Here is an 18,233-nt window from a genome sequence, read left to right as displayed (position 1 = left end):
TTGGTAGGGGGGACCCCACGTTTTTTAAAGCATTGTTCATTGGTAGGGGGGACCCCACGCTTTTTAACTTACTAACTCATCTAATATTAGCCCCAGAGCTGGTGCCAGTGATATGTCTACAAAACCAACTTGCTTCCCTGTCTACAGAGCTTGCTACGGCAGTCGCTGATGCGCACACATTTGGTAAGCCCCTATTGTACTTTCCCCTGCCAGGACACCCCCCTAAACTGTAAGTGTAGTAACTGTCCTTTTTGTGTGCTATCGCTTGGAAAAGGGCTTCTTTACCTGCCGTATCTGCTGGCTCTGAGCATGCACAGAGTGATTTTGTGCACAATATGCTCAAAACCAGCAGATAAGTGTCTTGATGAATCAGGCCCTTTATCTAGGCAACTCACAGTTGCACAGCATATAATACTGGATGGCTGGGAGGAGTATAGACACAGTATAACTTGTTCACATACTCACTTACTAGCACAGCATGGTACCAGTTTGTGTTGCAAGTCTTCACAGACTGTGTTTGCTAGATAACTAATGCATCCCTTTCAGAGGAGGGCCCAGTGACCCAGCCCAAGGTAGCCCACTATGGGACCGGCCCGGTGGGCAGATACCCCCCTGCCCCCCAGCCCCCCAGCCAAGTCTTCCCTGATCCCCGGTTGTTCAGCATATTATATAGACCATGCCAATTGTGCACAATGCAGTAATAGATGTAACATAGTACGGAACCTTAGAATGGCTTAAGGCTGGGGTCCGGGGCACTTAGGACAGGGCTCCCTCTTGTCTAAAAAGGAAATAGTGTTATCATTCACAAGAGAGAAAAACTGTGTTATTATTACAGCCATATCTCTCTTATTTTACCCTCCCTGTCTCTCATATTCCTCTTACATGTATATTTCATATCCCCTCCATGCCTCTCTAATTACTGCCCCATCCATGTCTCTCTCATTGCTGTGTCCTCCATGTCTCTCTCATTGCAGACCCCTTCCTATAGCTGGTTGAAATTGTCACCCATTAACTGTATTTGCTCTTAACTCAAATTGAGGCTCATTGTAAGAGCAAGATATTGTGTGAATGTCTAATGCCTGCAAGTAACAGACAGACGCACACAAAGTTCCTACCTTGTCATGATTGGTTCATCTACCGTTCATACAGATCCCTCAGCACATCTCACCACACCACTTTGATCTAGGGTAGAAACCAGACAGATTACCAAAGGGCAGGGATACTGGGTGGTAGGAGAAGGGATGTCTAAAATGATGGCCAGGAGCAGAGACACTTCACTCTACCCCTCTCGCAGACAACTCAATTTTATCTGGGCCTGGGAGCAGCAATAGGGATATTCAGGACAGGGAAGTATCCCGCCCGAATACCCTACTCACCGATGTACTAGTGAGGGCCCCCACCAAAAGAGAGAGACAAAACAGAAAAATGATACTCACTGGGTAATCCCCGCCTCCTCTTGATGGTCTCCTGCACTTCCAAGATCGGTGTCTAGAAACAGGGGCGACACAAGACAGCCCACCCACAACGCTGTCTACTGGGCTACTATGTACTTCCCACACTAGTGCTAGCTACAATAACACAAAACAGCACCCTGGTCCTAACAACCAAACTACGTGACCAGATGCAGCATAACTATTAGTTCCTAGCACTAGGTGTTGTGTACTACCCTAATTCAAACCCCACAGTTCACAGATACAAATCACAAAATGCAGACAGGGAAGACCGAAGCCGAAAGCATACCTTTAATGGGGGCTTGACTTTTGAATTTTGTAAGGGAAAATGCTTAAACAAATGCACACAATACAGTACAGTGCAATACCATAAGTACAGTGAATGGGAACACCACACAATAGCCACCTAAATACAATACAGTGGGAACAAACCTGGCATGGTCTCAACTGGCTGGGTATCGCCTAACTGCTACCGGCCTAATACCAATCTGATCTATTAGGCCTAGCACCTGAATTACAAGCCCACAGACTACTCCTGTACTTTTAAATGTTGCCACAAGCCTAAGTCTGACCTTGACTTGCTCCGCAGGCAAAGCCTGATATTAAAACAAATGCACCAATGGAGAAAGTACAATTCCCTAATAATTGTAATTATCCAGGGCCTTATTCCCACTACTGCCACACAGGCCTTGAGTGTCAAAAAATGCCCAGGGCCTTGTGGCCAAGTGTACCAAGTGTATAAAAGATAGAGTGCAGACATGGGCCTGAAAGTGGGCTGCATAGAGGGCCTTACCTGACTCTAGCAGCTTTCATCGGCAGCAGGGGAGAACTATGATAGCTCTTTTGCCATCCCCCTGCTGCTTCTTCCAGATGGAGTCTTCAGTCTTTTTTCTTGATCCTGCAGATCCCTGGCTCTGCGTTGACCGTTTTCTCTAGCATTTTGGGCTATCACAGTTTAATGGATAGACCCCTACTTGACAACATTTTGCAACTTTGTATTAAAGTAGTATTAATGCTTTCTTTCACATACATTGCTACCCCTCCTCGATTCTTCCCACTCTGTCCTTCCTAAATAAAGTATGTCCCAGTCATGATTTTCATTGCACCAAGACTCCGTAATAGGCATATTATCCAGATCAACTCTTGTTATTATAGCAATTAGTTCTGAGATTTTATTTCCTAAGCTCCTAGCATTTGCATACATAGCTCTAAGCTTTGAGCTTTGTTTGTGCATCTCCTATTGCTATCCATGTTCATATCTCTGTCTATGTTTATTTTGTTTGGATCTGCATTGTCTTCAGTTGAGGTAAAGATCATTATATATTGTATTCCACCACATACAGCCATTTAAATGTTCAAAAGGCGCTTATGTAGAGTGAGATGCATTTGCGTCCTGAACGTAAGCAGGAAAAGATGCATGCATGAAAAAGCACATTTGCGTGCATATGTCCAGTTGGTTGCACCCCAAGATGTACATCAATAACATATGCACTAGGTTCATGTCAGGAGTAACAAGTGATTATACTCATACACCATGATAGCTAAGAGAAGCAATAGAAATAGTGTAAAAATACAGTATGTGGCTTAGCAGTCGTATTACCCTATTTGTACATAATTAAATAATGAAATTAAGTGTCTACATACAACAGAAAATAGTTATATTCGTTGTATTGTAGTTGTACTGTAATAGTTGTTTAAAAATCAAATAGGAAGCTACCTGCTGCAGTACAAATATCAATTGAGCAATGCATACAGGTAGCTGTGACTTCAAAGACTATAGCAGCCACACTAATTAATTAATTACAAAAGGAGTCAATCCGCAATTAGCCAAACAGAAGACAGTTAACTAATAGTGCTGATCAACATCATCAACACTGCATCTGCTATACCAGCTCTCCAGCTCCCACAAGAGATGTGCCTCCTGACAGGTGTATATGTGTCTTTGTTCAGGTCTACTTCACAATTACATGTACAGAGCCTTACTGTAATCCCCAATGCAATGGGTGCAAATTAATTTTCTTTTGCATGAAGGGAAATACTATCTGCTTTTGCATGTAACACACAAATATTGGGCAGCCTTATTTTTATCCTGCAATTTAGAGTTGAGCCAGGATGCACCCCTCTCCTAACTCTAAATCTATCCGCACAATTAATACATTAAATTTGCCCTCTCTGCAGCAAAAATGGTTTTGCCAAGATTCAAAATTGCTTCTTCAATCTGGTTCTACTGCTAAATTAGACGCTATTAGATAGCAGCGTATGAGCCCACCATACCACAGAATCTTTTTAAAAGATACTCAGAAATATTCACACACAAAGTTGCACAGTGTGACATTCACAGATATGCACTGTCACAAGCAGAGAGGCTGACACACATCTGTATACAGAAAGCCCAAGAGTGACACACACTGGTATAAGGACATACTGACCACTCTGTGACACAATCTTAGGAGATATAACCTAGTCTAGTATTTCGCACTGAAGGGGGCAAGGTCTTGCGAAGAATATATATCCAGGGCAGGTGTGTAGTTAGCCCCCAACAGCATGGGTTAGTTTTGGTGCCAATAGAGATCAGCTGTTAAGAAAGAATGCTATTGAATATTTAGAACTACCTTTTATCCTTTAAAGTTTCTTGAAATCCCTTTGGCATATTTGTGTAATGGGCATAGCATTCTATTATAAAATGTGCTTTAATTTTTAATCACACTATTTTTCACTTTTTGTTTTTTTTACAGTAAATGCTATAATATGTGAAATGTTTGCTACAGAACCCTGTACAAAAGTGCCTTCTTCACTGAGCTGCGATTATATTGCATATAGAATGTGGTTCACAGTTTTACATTTACACAAGAAGAAATTTATAATTGATTGGGTTTAATAGTTATGCCATAAGATGACTTTAATATACATTTGCACATGAATCTTTTATAATATTATATACATTTGTACCCAATCACATTTGATAAATAATATATAATTTTATCATTATTGATTATAACCCTATATTAGGATTGTAACAAGCTATTGTTTTGAAAACAATGTGCATTGATGAGATTGGTCTACATTTATATCAAAATGTAACATTTAAAATGTAGACCTTGCACTAATGTTTATTTTTGTTTTGTTTTTTTGCTTGTTTGTTTTTTTTCTAGGACTATGAACACCTGGGCTCTTGTTCTGATGAGTATGCTTCTATAAGTGCAGTTTTATTGGTATTTAATCTTGCACTACCACCTCTATCTCTGTGCTCCTAATAACTCTCACTGTACAAGTCCAACGTTGTATCCTGCTGGTGTTACCCACTGTTTTGCTGCACTGCTTGCTTACAGTACATTTAAGTAACCTGAAATAATGAATCTTTCTCAGCTGTTGTAGCCAGCTGATTCTATTTTTAACCAAAATATAGTCCCAACTGCCTTTTCTCTTGTTATCTTAAAGGGCAAACACAATCAACCCCACTTTTTTTTTATTTTTTTTTAAAGACAGTACACTCCGTGTATATTTTTATTGTACAGGTTATTGTTAAAGCTCAGTATGTCAGTTATTTTTGCAGTAACAAAAAATAAATAAAAAATAGACCAGATATTCTGCCAAGGGATTCTATAAGTCTTCTTCTTGTGTATATTAAACCTTGCAGTTGTTCCATTTCAAGGCTGTGCTTTTTCATGATTCCGCTACCCTTTTGAATGCTGATCATACCTGAAACACTTATACCAAAAAACTGACACATGAGTACATTTGGCCACAACATTTATTTATTACAGAATAAAGAAAGCAGTTAAATACCAAACATTGATTAACTGAACATTAGCTAATGTATCCTGAATTTAACTTAAACTTACCCATTTTAACTAACTGCTCAAGCATGTGAAGGCCCCAGAGGTCATCATTCAACACCCTCAACTGTAACAATAACACACAGTGGTAACCCACACCTGGAAACGATCCTCCAGGACCCTTACTCACCATGCTGTGTCATACAACTCTGTGTCATAAACCAAATGTGCGGGAGTGCGAGAGATGTTGTCCCTGTGCTTTCAACAACTAACTAGCCCTTCCTAACTTAACCACTAACATAACCTGTAGATTACCCTAAACCCTCTAGCATTCACACACAAATCCATGCTCAAAACTAACTAACCTATCAATTCTTTAAAAAATAACCTTTTACCATTTGCTTACTTCTAGATCCAGTTATGCCCCCATCCATAAACCTTTGATTGCTCCAGAGGGTTTGTTGACTGCGCATTGTTGATTCAGATACTCCCTGAAACGCTGGTCATACCTGTAACAGTAACACTAAAATATTAACACAAATGAACTTACAGAGTTCACCAACCAACATCATCAACTGCCCCTCAGCTGCGAGATACCTGGTTCATTTCTCTTTGCTGGTCCATGCCCTTGGGGGTAACACTCTTATAACACAAGCCTGCATTACCTACTGATGTGGAACTCTGGACTGATGTGGAACTCTGCAAGGATTTAGTACTTACAGATTTAGATGCTGATTTTAATATACTTAAAACTTTCGCATTCTCCTTCCCGTAAGGATCAAATTACGCGACAGTCGAATGGAAAATGGGAGGTCGTTCCAGTGGAGGGTGGCAGTCCAGGAGAAATCTTGGATTCTGGAGTGAGATGAAGTTATTAGAGTGTAGGAGAGCCAACGGTCATTGGCTGATCGCAGGGGATAGCCTCAATTTTGGAGGAGATAAAGGAGGCAAAATCAGTGGCAGAAAGGGAGAGCAAGGTTGGGGGGGAGGAGAGGAGAGAGTTGAGAGTCAGCGTAATTGACTGAGAAAAAATGAGGGACTTAAAGAACGATTGTTTGGCAAGGGAAAAGGCGGAGTTGTAGGAGGAGAGGATAAATTTGAAGTGAAGGAAGTCGGCCATGGAGCAAGATTTCCTCCTAGGGCATTCAGCAGCACAAGTGCACTCTTGAAGGAAGCAAAAAACTCTGAATGCTGAATTTACCAAATCCTGGACACCCGTATATCAGATGCTTAAACCAATGTATGTCAAGTAAAACCCATCACTCCTAAAAGGCATGCACTGCCCCCTTCTATTTAAGTGTGTCTGACCACCAAACCTCCATTGTGTGCAACAAATTTTAACACAGGCCTAAAATGCTGGTCTGATGTATGTATTTATGAGATCATATGAGGAAGCCCTTACTACATCTTATTTTATTCTAGGTACTGTGGTCTGGACGTGTGCGCTTGTGGTCATGAGTTATGATACTGCGTCTGGTTGCTGCCTAGCAGATTTCACAGGGGTTCAGGGTCTTTGGATGCTGGTTTAAGGTGGGGTGTGTCCGTGGCACAACTGTGTGTGCGATCTGGTGCAGGTGTGGAAATATCAGGTTGTCAGTATGTCTTACCTTGGTTGTTTTTTGTGTTGTTTACGGGCCATGCGTATCTTTTACTTTTTTTTATGAGGTGTTGTCTGGGTGTCTGGTGGTCCCGTTTGCTGGTCTTGGTGTCTCTGTTCGGAAAGATAAAGGTAAGGTGGAAGATGGTAGGAAACAGGCTATGCAGTTATACAAATCAGTTACGCAATTAATGCTGCTGACTAGCAGCTGATGTTTATGGCTCTTTTGCAAAATTGTACGTTATAGCCCTTTTGCCTATTAGCTCTTATACTTTGGTATATTGCCATACCGTTTTGGGGTTTGAGTATCTATAGCTCTGATTTAGCACTTAGTGTATGTAGCAATATACTTTGTGATTATAGCTCCTGTAGTTTAATCTCTTGGTGTTTATAGCTCTGTTCTTTAATAGTGAGTATAGCTCTGTGTTATAAGCTATAACGCAAAATTGCTATAATGCACAATTTTGCAAAACAGCTATAAACATCAGCTGCTAACCAGCAGCATTAAGGAAAATTTGGGACCAATTTCCAAAAACAACTAGAGTTCAGCTTATAGAAGCTCTGCTCATCATTCTTACCCTCACCTCTCACAGAATGGTTAAAATATTCATTTTGGAGCAATAAAAACATCTAAATACTCTTCCCTCCGAATTGTATTCCTAATTTCTTGCTTACGGAGGGTATCTAACCTACCCGTAACTCAGCTTTGAAACAAATATACAGCCTGTTCCTGGTTGAATTGGACGTGTTGTTAGCCTCACTATTGCGGACCATATTAATCCCAACCCAACCCGATCAGAGAAACACTTCTCACCACTGCATTGACAGTGATAATCCCTGCATGAAATCCTTGATCTGTATTCAATAATATAGAAAACCAGCGGTAAAAGACCACACAAGTATTGACTACATGTTAAATGCAGCATTCCAGACAGTAGAATATTTTATTTTTTCTCTGGCATGGATGAGGTGTGTCCTAAGATAGACCGGTGGCTGTCATAATTCTGACATGGAAATGTCGGCACTTAACCTGCTGACATCAACATGAAAACTTGTAAACCCAAACTCATTTGCGGGGGTTCCTGGGGAAGGCCAGAGGCACATTAGACTCAGTGCCTCCAGATAGCTATGCCAATACCAGCTGATAGCTCCAGTAACCTGACAATATAAACTGGTCATGTCTATGGATGGTACATTGGAACCCACCACCTTCGAACTTCTATTCCATCTTGTTCTCCTGTTGGATTAACAGGAGACCAAGCACGCTCAACTCTTACAATGTCTGTTAAGAGCTATGACTCATCTGGATTTAACAGAAATATTTAACCTCTTTGGCTGTGCGGCCACCGTGTCCTCTACAGCAGTGCTTCCTTCGGCTCCCATTTCTACTTCTGCGGCTGTCTCCAGTCTTCATATCCCAGCACCTGAAAAATATGATTGTGATCCGAAAAAATACAGAGATTTTTTTAAACCAGTGCGCCATCCACTTTGAGTGCGATCCTGGTGCTTTCCCTGTTGAACACACCAAAGTGGCATTTAACATTTCCCTGCTCAGTGCACAAGTGCTTACCTGGGCTTCTCCTCTTTGGGAATATGAGGATCCTCTTCTTCAGATATTTCATTGAGACTTTTTCGTAAAATAATTGATGAGCCTGGTCGCGTCTGCTCCGCAGCCTCCAGTCTTCTCAATCTGTGTCAAGGCTCTCAGTCTGTTTGGCAGTATGCTGTTCAGTTCCACACCCATGCATCTGAATGGAAATGGAGTAACAAAGTCCTTATCGCCACATTTTGGCAGTGCCTCGCAGATCGGATTAATGATGAACTCATCTCTAGGGAGCTTCCAGCGGACTTGGATTTTCTAAGCTCCCTCTGTATTAGAGTTGACCTCCGTTAGAGGTCTAACTTTCCCAGATGTACCAAATTCTATGTACTCCTGCTTCCAGTTCAAGTCGTCTCAAATGTTCCCATAAAGTGATAAAACACATTTGTTTCGCAGCCTCTTGCCTGATCTCTTCAAAATAGGAGTCTCCTGACCCTCCTGAGCTATCGTCTTTAATTAGCAGAATATAGACTTTTCATGCAATAAGTTAATGACATGCATATAGAGAGGTACAGATTAACCATTTACCACCTCTGAGAACCCATGATTAGAACATTTCAAAGGATATACACAGCTCAGAATGTCTTACTAACTATGGTATACCATTTCATGTTGCTCATTCCCATATTTATTTACGATCTATAGGATCCTTTTTCATCACTGGTGAATATTTGGCAAGGCACCGGGGCTACTGATTACCCTTCCACTATATACTTCCTCTTTTTCCTCTTTCCTATTTAAGATATTTATGTACAAACCTCAGTGGACATGTAATTTGCACTCTGATTTTTGGCTTTTGATATCTGTTATACTTTCTAAAAAGCTCATCTGTTTCATATTTAATATTTCATATTTTTCATATTTAATTATATAACATACATTAATAATTGAATAACATATAATATTTAACTTATATAATTTAAAATTCCATAATGTTACAAGTTTAAATTTTTTATGTAAACTAGGTTGATCTATTTCTTATTCACAAAAACTGATACTATACTTTTCTTGAGTTTCTTTGAGTTATTCTAGTAAAAAATAAAATAGTGTGTTGAGGTGGCTGCTTATACTTCATTGGCCTATGAGATTCTCACCTGCATGTCAGTAAAGCATAAACATACATAATTGTATTGTTTTTGTGTTTTCAAAGATGTAAGTTGATATATGTGCTTAACAGAAAAATGTAGCAATTATACACTGAAATTATACACCCACATTTTCACAACTTGGGCTGTCAAAATATGGATGTTGCATTCTTTTGAATACATATAATTCATGTTTGCTGATATTTTTGCATTGTATTTTCTGTTCAGCTTCAACACAACCCCTGATGAGAATGTTGGTATGTATACTCCCACACTCATCAAAGTAGAGCAACATGAAAAGGCCACCAGCTAAGGAGCCTTGAGCTTGTCCATTATCCAAACCCCACAGAGTGGCTTTAATGAGTGAGACATTGATCACACCCTAGTGTGCAGTTCCATATGGCCAAACACTATAGAGGGCACAGATGCTCCTCTAAACTTATTTCAAACTCAACTGAATTGGCTCTGCAACAGTTACTATAGTTAAAAGCTCAGCTACTTTCAATCCAAAGTTATGTTTCTTATAATGCACGGTGCTTTTATTTTCAACAATTTAATAATACAAGCCTAGTATTTGGAATAGAATTAGATCTAATAGAAAAATATGGTGTAAAGTGCAATTTCTACAGAGTTATGGTCCCATACAATGACAGATGTTTAAATGAACAAAATATATTTTTTGATAAGTTCTAGTGGCAGGTGACCTTATTTATTTTTTTCTTGGTTGTCAGAAAGAACTGCTTCATATACAGTGTTTAAAAAAACCTTTCTATGTTGCTCACTGTACCCTGCCACATTGTGATAGCTTGCCAAACATATGATATAACTGTTGGATAAAGAAATAAACTGTCTTGCTAGCAAGGACTGTATTAATAACCCATTTACTTATTTATTACACTACTTTATATAACAAAATTAGCGGATATGAGGGAGTGATGCTCTTTTTATGACTCATGTTTTGCAAGCTGTACCCCATGCCCCAGTTGCCTAAGCACAACAGGTGTTTGACTCAATGTGACACTTTGTAATTTACTGTTACTGAAGCCTGCAGTTCAATCCTTGATTTGCACGAATGTATATTTTTTCACTTTAGACCCATTCATAAGTCTACGGATCTTTTCGTAATATTTTAATTACAGCAGTTACCACATTCAAAGCAGGTGGAGTTAACCTTCAGACACAGCAACTATTGTGTGGAGATTCCTGTTTTCCAACTCAGACGTGAGAAGAGGGAACTTTGTGAAACAAATTTTTATCAGATGCTGACTTTACGGAGATCTCTATATCGGGTAATAAGCTATTCTTATACGTCCATGCAACCCCATTTGCAGAGTTTGTTATGCTATATTAAGGTACATATGTTTATACCACGAACTGAATACTGATATCCATCTTTTGAAAATCGAGCAATTTGTGGGACTAGGTACCCCGTATATAAAGACACTGTTAACCATCATATGATTACTATTAGTGATTCTTATTCTATCCAAGTGTCATTTGCAAATTATACAATACAATTTTATACCATTCGATAGATTGATTTTTTATTTTCAATAAATAAGTCTGTGGACTTTAATTTTTACAAATACTTTTTCACTTATTTATTATTTATTTGGTTTTACTTATAAGTTTCAGATTTATTGCAAGCCTTTTAATTTTTATTTATTGTCATCCCAGTTGCCTTAGCCACTGAATGGCTGAATCAAATGAAGTCCCTATTTATCATATCATTTGCTAAATCCACTTTTAGGAATGAGACATGATGGATTAGCCTAACTCTTAGACTCCCTATAAGGGATCTGAAAACTTCTTGTCTGGATATCTCCAGTCAGGGCTACATCACATCCATTTTCACTGCTGTCCTGCCCTTTTCCTGCAAGTTATGAGAGTCTGCCCTGTCTCCCTCCTTTTGAAACACTTTTCATGCGGGTGATCCCTGCCACGACCTGAACATTCATGTCTAAATTTGCACAATAGGCCCCACTTACATTGACCATCATTAAATTATTAAACTTGTTCTCCTCCTTGTCCTTGCCTATGCTATAACCATCCCTGATGTACTGACAAGGATCTGGAAAAGGACATTGCTAACTCTTTTCAGGAAATGGAAGTCTCTTTCTTTGGCTAATGTCAAAATTAACTCACCTTTGTCCTGGGTGTGACTATTTCCTCAGCCTGAATTTGTGGGTTAGGCACTAAATTGTGACACAGGAAATGTTGACAGTTACCAATCAACATGAAAATGTCGGCAGGCTAAATGCCAACTCTTCCATTATGGGGACATCTTATTAATGTCTGCATTGTGATTGCTGACGTTGTGAATGTCGACAATCACATAGAGTGTGGAGAACATTTCAAGACAGAGTAGAGTTTTGACAGTAAAAATTGTAGAAGCATTAGTCTCTGAACACTAAGGGGCAAATTGAATTCTCCCATTGCACACACTTCAGGTTAATGAGGTGTGAGCAAAAATAAGCGAAGATTTCAGGCCGGACATGCCCGTGTTGTCTCTACACGGGACATTTGTACAGCACTTTACAGCAATGCACGGATAATTGAGTCTGTCCCTAAACTTGCATAAGCCTAGCCAAATATAGTCATTGTAATATAAGCAGACACATTTGTTTAAATTATTTTTGAATGTGTAACATGCATTTTTAGGTAATTAAAAATATATGTAAACATATCTCTAAAGAAGACTAACACTGAAGCTCTATATTGTGTTGGCATGGCTACAAATAGTAAAAAAGTCAGGCTAACATATGCCCACTAAGTTATATAATATAGATGCAACAAATTAAGTGCTATCAGCTACAGAGTTTAATCTGCAATCATCCAACCGGAAGCATCTAGCTAGTGATGCCGATCATTGTCAACATCTGTGTATTTGCACTAGCCTTCCAGTACCCGCAATAGGTGCAGCTCATGACAGATGTATATGCTTGTCCGTGGAGGACTGTCCTTACGGTACTTGGCCTAACTTTGGCCTCCCCCTCCTCTTTCCCAGTTTTGCCTCCCCAGTCGTAAAGGTGATGAGGTTCACAGGTGGACATACCTGCATTTAGTTGTCAGAATCCCTTATCTGCCAAGCTTCCCCTTAGAATATACAAAATGATTGCCGTTATTTATCAAAAAATATCGCTGCTGCAGCTCAGCATTGCTAAGCATTACTCTGCTTCCCTGGTGATACTGGAAATAACTTACAGCATTACTGGGCCATTCTGTGTAGTCTCTCTGTATTCTCTAAAGAATGACGAGTGACGAGTTTGCAGTGATCAAATGGTTGTATAGTACAGAAACATCCTGCTTGGCTTTGGCCAAACTATTTAGCAATCGGTTAGGAGCACTCTCCCACAAAAAGAGAGGTGGCGAGGTGTGAGAAAGACTGTCATAGCCAGAAAGATGGGCTAGATCCCAGCCACATCATTGCACTCGCAGTCTACACTGGGCACTCATTTTCCATCACAAAAGTTCAGGTGTTGTGGACTAAACAATAATTACATTTACCCTCAATCGATCAATACTAAGACAACTCTCCCATTTCACTAGCTGTGTAACTGTGCCCACTTATCGTACACTATTTACCTACCTCCAGTGTCAGGAGATACACTCAGAGCAGACTTCACGGCATATACAAGCTCCAGCCCCCAGAGCTGCTGCACATATCACTAATTTTGTGGACTAACTGGTGTTTCTCCCAGTAACTGCCTGATGACAAGATACATTAATATTACTGGCAGGGGCCCTGAAATATTTGTTGCCCTGGGGGAACCCCACACCTTAATCCAGCCCTGGCACCATGTGAAAATGAGCCTTATTGACAGTGAGAGCTCCCATTTTCACCGGCAATACAGCTCTTCACTCTTTCATAAATAAGCACCATAGTATCAAATGTGTCTGTAAGAGAGAACTTGGTGTCTACTGACCATCGATCAGTGTAGATTAATATATAAGCAGCATTAAAATAGATCAATATCAAAACAAAATATCACAGACACACTCACTGTGTCAACCTCTCCCAACAAGTCTCATTAGTCTTCTTTGAGTTATTATATCATCCTTTGAGCTACATCAATTTATTAAAAATTATTTCCTCAGAGCTATAACGTGTAATTTTTCTGCATACATACCAGAGCTATAAAATGTAGCCCAAGCATTTAAAGTTTTTAATCTGGTCCTTTTCTATTCTCTTCTTTTTCTTTTTTCTTCCCAATTTTTCCTACACGTTCTCTCTCTCCCCTGCATTAAGTCTCCACTCCTTGCCCACTCACCCACCTTATCAATGCACCCCCAAACAAGTCTCCATCCTGTCTCCACATCTTTTCCTCTTGCACCCCCCCAACCTATCTCTTTCTATCTCACAGGTCTTTTCAGCTTGCTGTGACCAGCCCACTCTGACTCGTCCATTCCTTAGCCCTGGCTACTTACCTCCATTCCTCACCTTATACCACTACCCTGACTCCCTCTAACATACTCTCTACTCCCATGCTCCCACCCACATCTATCCTCTCCCTGCATACATCACCTCCCCAACTCACTCCACCATCCCCTCATTCTCCCCTCCTGTTCCCTCCACAGGAAAACAAGACAAGACCCAGAGACAAAGGGAGCTACTAGAACAATAGATACATACTACAAAGATAATTGATAGACCACTACAAGGAAAATCGATACACACTTCACTTCGATCCCGACCCTCACGAATACCGCCAACCCAGCACAGAAATCACAGCAGACTGATCACACCTATCAAAACAGGAGAAACGTAAGCCACCTCCCCTAATCTCGTTTTCCAAAAACAGATCCACAAACACACAAGAATAGTATTGCGCCACGCAACCCTGAAACACTATGTACTCCTACCTACCTAGTATGCAGCATCACACAAGGATGCAACACCATTAGTGCAGACAGCCCTAAACCACCAACCATAGCTGTGAGAAAAGTTTCAACATTACACAGATGCACAGTTTGATATAGTTAACTCCCCCACCCCGAGTAGAAATCATTTATTGGCAGTCATATCTCTATTTTTTAATTTTGATTTGTCCTCCACCACGACACAAGGATTTTAGAAACACTTACTAGTGGAATGAGAAATCACTTATGTGGATTTCAGACAGACTGGGACCTGAGAGTTGGAGTGCTGGAACAGTGTAATAAACTAAATAAATGCATCAGTGCTGTGTGCCAGATAAAGAAATAATAAGACATATAGGTTATCCAAGGAAGATGCAGGTGGTAAATTATTAAGACAAATGCATATAAGAAATATAAACATACCCAATGAGAGAAGGATACAAAACCATATAAAGCCAGTCTAAAATAGATTAAACACACAATAACACATACTAACGGCTAACGCGCAAGCAGAATAAACATTTTGAAGGTTAAAAACATGTTGACTGTCTAGATAACTACTGTTCCTCTTTATTCAGTTGAAAATGCAAAGGGATTACCTACACTAGGGGAGAAAAATATACTGTACTTATTGTAGATCCAAATGTATTTTCTACACAAGCAGTAGGAAAGAATATGATAATATACTATGATAATATGAATATGAGCTATAGACCCATGATAACTGTAAACACGCAAAACTATACCATGTAAAACTCAGAGTAATAGTAGGGAAATGATTGTAATCGCTAAAAAGTAGTACTGTAATTGACTGTTTAGAGTCAAACAAGTTGCAAGATCCAATGTCAGGTGGATTTATTTAAATCGGTAACTAAAGTGATAAATCAGGGTGTATCGGAGGCTTATTTTACCTTATCAAGGCATTTATCACAATGTCCCACAATAAATGAATTCAAACACTGAAAATTGTGGGTCCAGTTTTATTTAATGTTCTCGTTAGGGTTATTATTTGTGCTACAAAGATTTGTAATGGACAGGGGACACACACACTTGAGTCACGACAGTTCTGTGGGTTACAAGGAGGAAAAGACTTCTAGCCCCAAGTCAGTGCATGCATAAAATAAAAACTATAACACTTTGCAGTTTGAAATACATTTTGTGGGGATGTGCCTATGTTTAAATGGACTTTGGCTTCAACGAAAATGCCATCATAATTTTTCGTACTTATATTTTGGGCGTAGTATATTTGCTTTTATGTTTTAGCACTAGTGTTTCCCTGTGACTTTAGAAAAAAAAAAATTGCAGCAAAAATAAGTTACCTATTCTCGTCTGCAGTTTCTTGCCTGCTGAGAGTGATGGGGAGCACTAGGATTAACTGCAACACTAATCACATTTTTATTTTATTTTAATTGACTGTGAGCTCTCATGGGCAGGATTCTCTATACCCTATGTCTCATGTCTATCCTGCTCGCACGACCCTGATGTCATGTCTTAAGCTGAATCTTCTGCTATTTGTTCGCTCACTAGCATTGGAATTAATTGCTAGCTCATGACTATCTATGTATGTGTTGTTATTATTATGCATAATTGTATTAATGTATGTTAGCATGTTTATTATATTCATCTATGTCATATATGTGTGATGTATATCATATCTGTCAGACGGATTCTTTGGGGCCCTATAAATAAACATTGATGAAGATGTGAGGGAAGATAAGTATTACTTTTGTAGAGTTGTAGTACTTTACAAGATACTATATTAATTTGGTAAGATGGTCAACATGGATTTATTTAAAGGATATTTATATTAATGTGGCTTTTTATATTAATGTGCAGATTACTCTATGCGTCATTATTATTTTTTCTTTTTTTTTTCTTTAACATATGCTATTACATTTGTTCTGAAATTAAGCATTTGGATACCCCATCTGGAAGTCCTGCGTTTGCCCCTGAAGGGGTAAAATAACTGGGTAGTAATTTAGAGAAAGTAGAGAAATTAACTAAAGTTTGGAATCCTGCTGGAAACTAGGAACTAGCGCAATGCCAATAATCACCAACTTCTCAGAGCCTGTAACTAGCACAGTGCATGTAATGACAGCTACCAAGGACCAGTCACAGTACCTAAATGTATAAACATGAGTCCCCATCAACAACCACAATTGTTATTCCACTACTTTGTTAAGTGTTCCCCCCATCTCTTATCTGGCTTAGGTAGGGCCATGTTTACCATCTGTTTCATGTTATTGTATGTCATTTGTTTGTGTCGTGATTATTTCACTGCACAGTGTTGTGTAATATCTAGAGATGCTCAGGCTTGGTTCCCCGAGAACCGAACACACCCGAACTTAGCAGATCGGTACTTTCGCGTACACTCAGAATGTAAACGAGGCAAAACGTCATTGTTACGTCGTTGGATCTCGGATCTCGCAAATTTTGGATTCTATAAGTACCGCCCTCCACGGTGATCCAGCGTCATTTCACAGAGGGACACAGAAGGAGTAGGACAGTTCTTGGTAGTCTTTAGTGCAGTTGGGCAGCATCATAGGTAGAAAAGAAAGAGGATGTGTAGCAGTGTTCTTCAAAGTCTCCAGTGACATTCAGGAGAGCTCCATTGCTGAATTGCTAATTGTCATTGCTTAAATAGAAATAATACGTCTGGCAGGCTTGGTCTTCGAAATCTGCAGTCACATTGTTAGGTGTTATATAGGCAACACACATAGAGGAGAGCTCTGTTGCTCCATTGCTAATTGTCATTGCTGAAATAGAAATAATAGGGATGGCAGTCTTAGTCTAAATCTGCAGTTATATTTTACTGTACCATAGCTCATACAGGAACAGGAGGGGTGTCATTGTTCTTGTCACTCTCCAGTCTCAGTTATAATGATACTAATCCCTCTACCTCATGTGCTAAAGTTTATGCTCAAGTGTATAGTGGTTTTAAGTCAGGGAAACAAAAATGTAAAAAAAAGCTTGTACCTTTGTAAAGAAAAAAAACACCTCTCTAATAAAGATGAAAGTTTACTATAGAAAAACATAAAATTGCCAATATGCCATTCTACCCAAAATATTACCAAGCATACCATCATCAGCTAGCTCTCTTCTCTCAGCTAGATCTCAGCACCTGCAATCTACACTGTCATCATATTCACCCTCATCAGTGTGTACATCATCCTCAAACAATACCAATTCATCCCCGCTAGAATCCACCATCACAGAAGTCTGTGTACTTTGATGTAATTGCCGGTAATGGCCTTCCTCATAGAATTTGTAGACCAAATATCAAAATGTTGTGCAGACTCATATGCATCACCACTGGGTGTCTTGGGAAAGCTAACTTTTTTCCTAGCATCAATTTCCAGAGAAACTGAAGGAGGAGACGTCATTGTGTCATGTACCACTTGAGATGTCAGCTTGCTGACCAAGAGCTCATTGCATCTCTTGAGATCTGGGTCAGTTGGAAAGAAAGAAAAGTCATAGCTCTTAAACCTAGGATCAAGCACAGCTGCCAAAATGTAATGATCCTATTTCAAGATGTTGATAACTCTTGGATCTTGGCGATGCGAATAAAATACTTAATCTACAACTGCAACATAATTACGGATTTGCTTTGTTTTATTTCCTCCTTCAATTTCTCTTGCTGCTTTTCAAATTCTGTAATTAGTCACTCTCTCTAATTAGACACTCTCTTCACAGGTGACTATTTTGAGTGGTTTTGCATCTTGCACAAAATGGAAAGTATGCTCCACTGCGCTGGACTAAAGTACATTCCCCCTAAATTACTTCTGACCTGCGCCTTGTCTCGTCTCTGATAACCACCTCTCACTCCCACCTTCAAGACTTCTCCCATACTGCTCCCCACTTATG

This window comes from Mixophyes fleayi, chromosome 11, assembly GCF_038048845.1.
Source record: "Mixophyes fleayi isolate aMixFle1 chromosome 11, aMixFle1.hap1, whole genome shotgun sequence".
Taxonomy (NCBI): Eukaryota; Metazoa; Chordata; class Amphibia; order Anura; family Limnodynastidae; genus Mixophyes; species Mixophyes fleayi.
The sequence above is the reverse complement of the archived record's forward strand: the minus strand, read 5'-3'. Positions refer to the sequence as shown.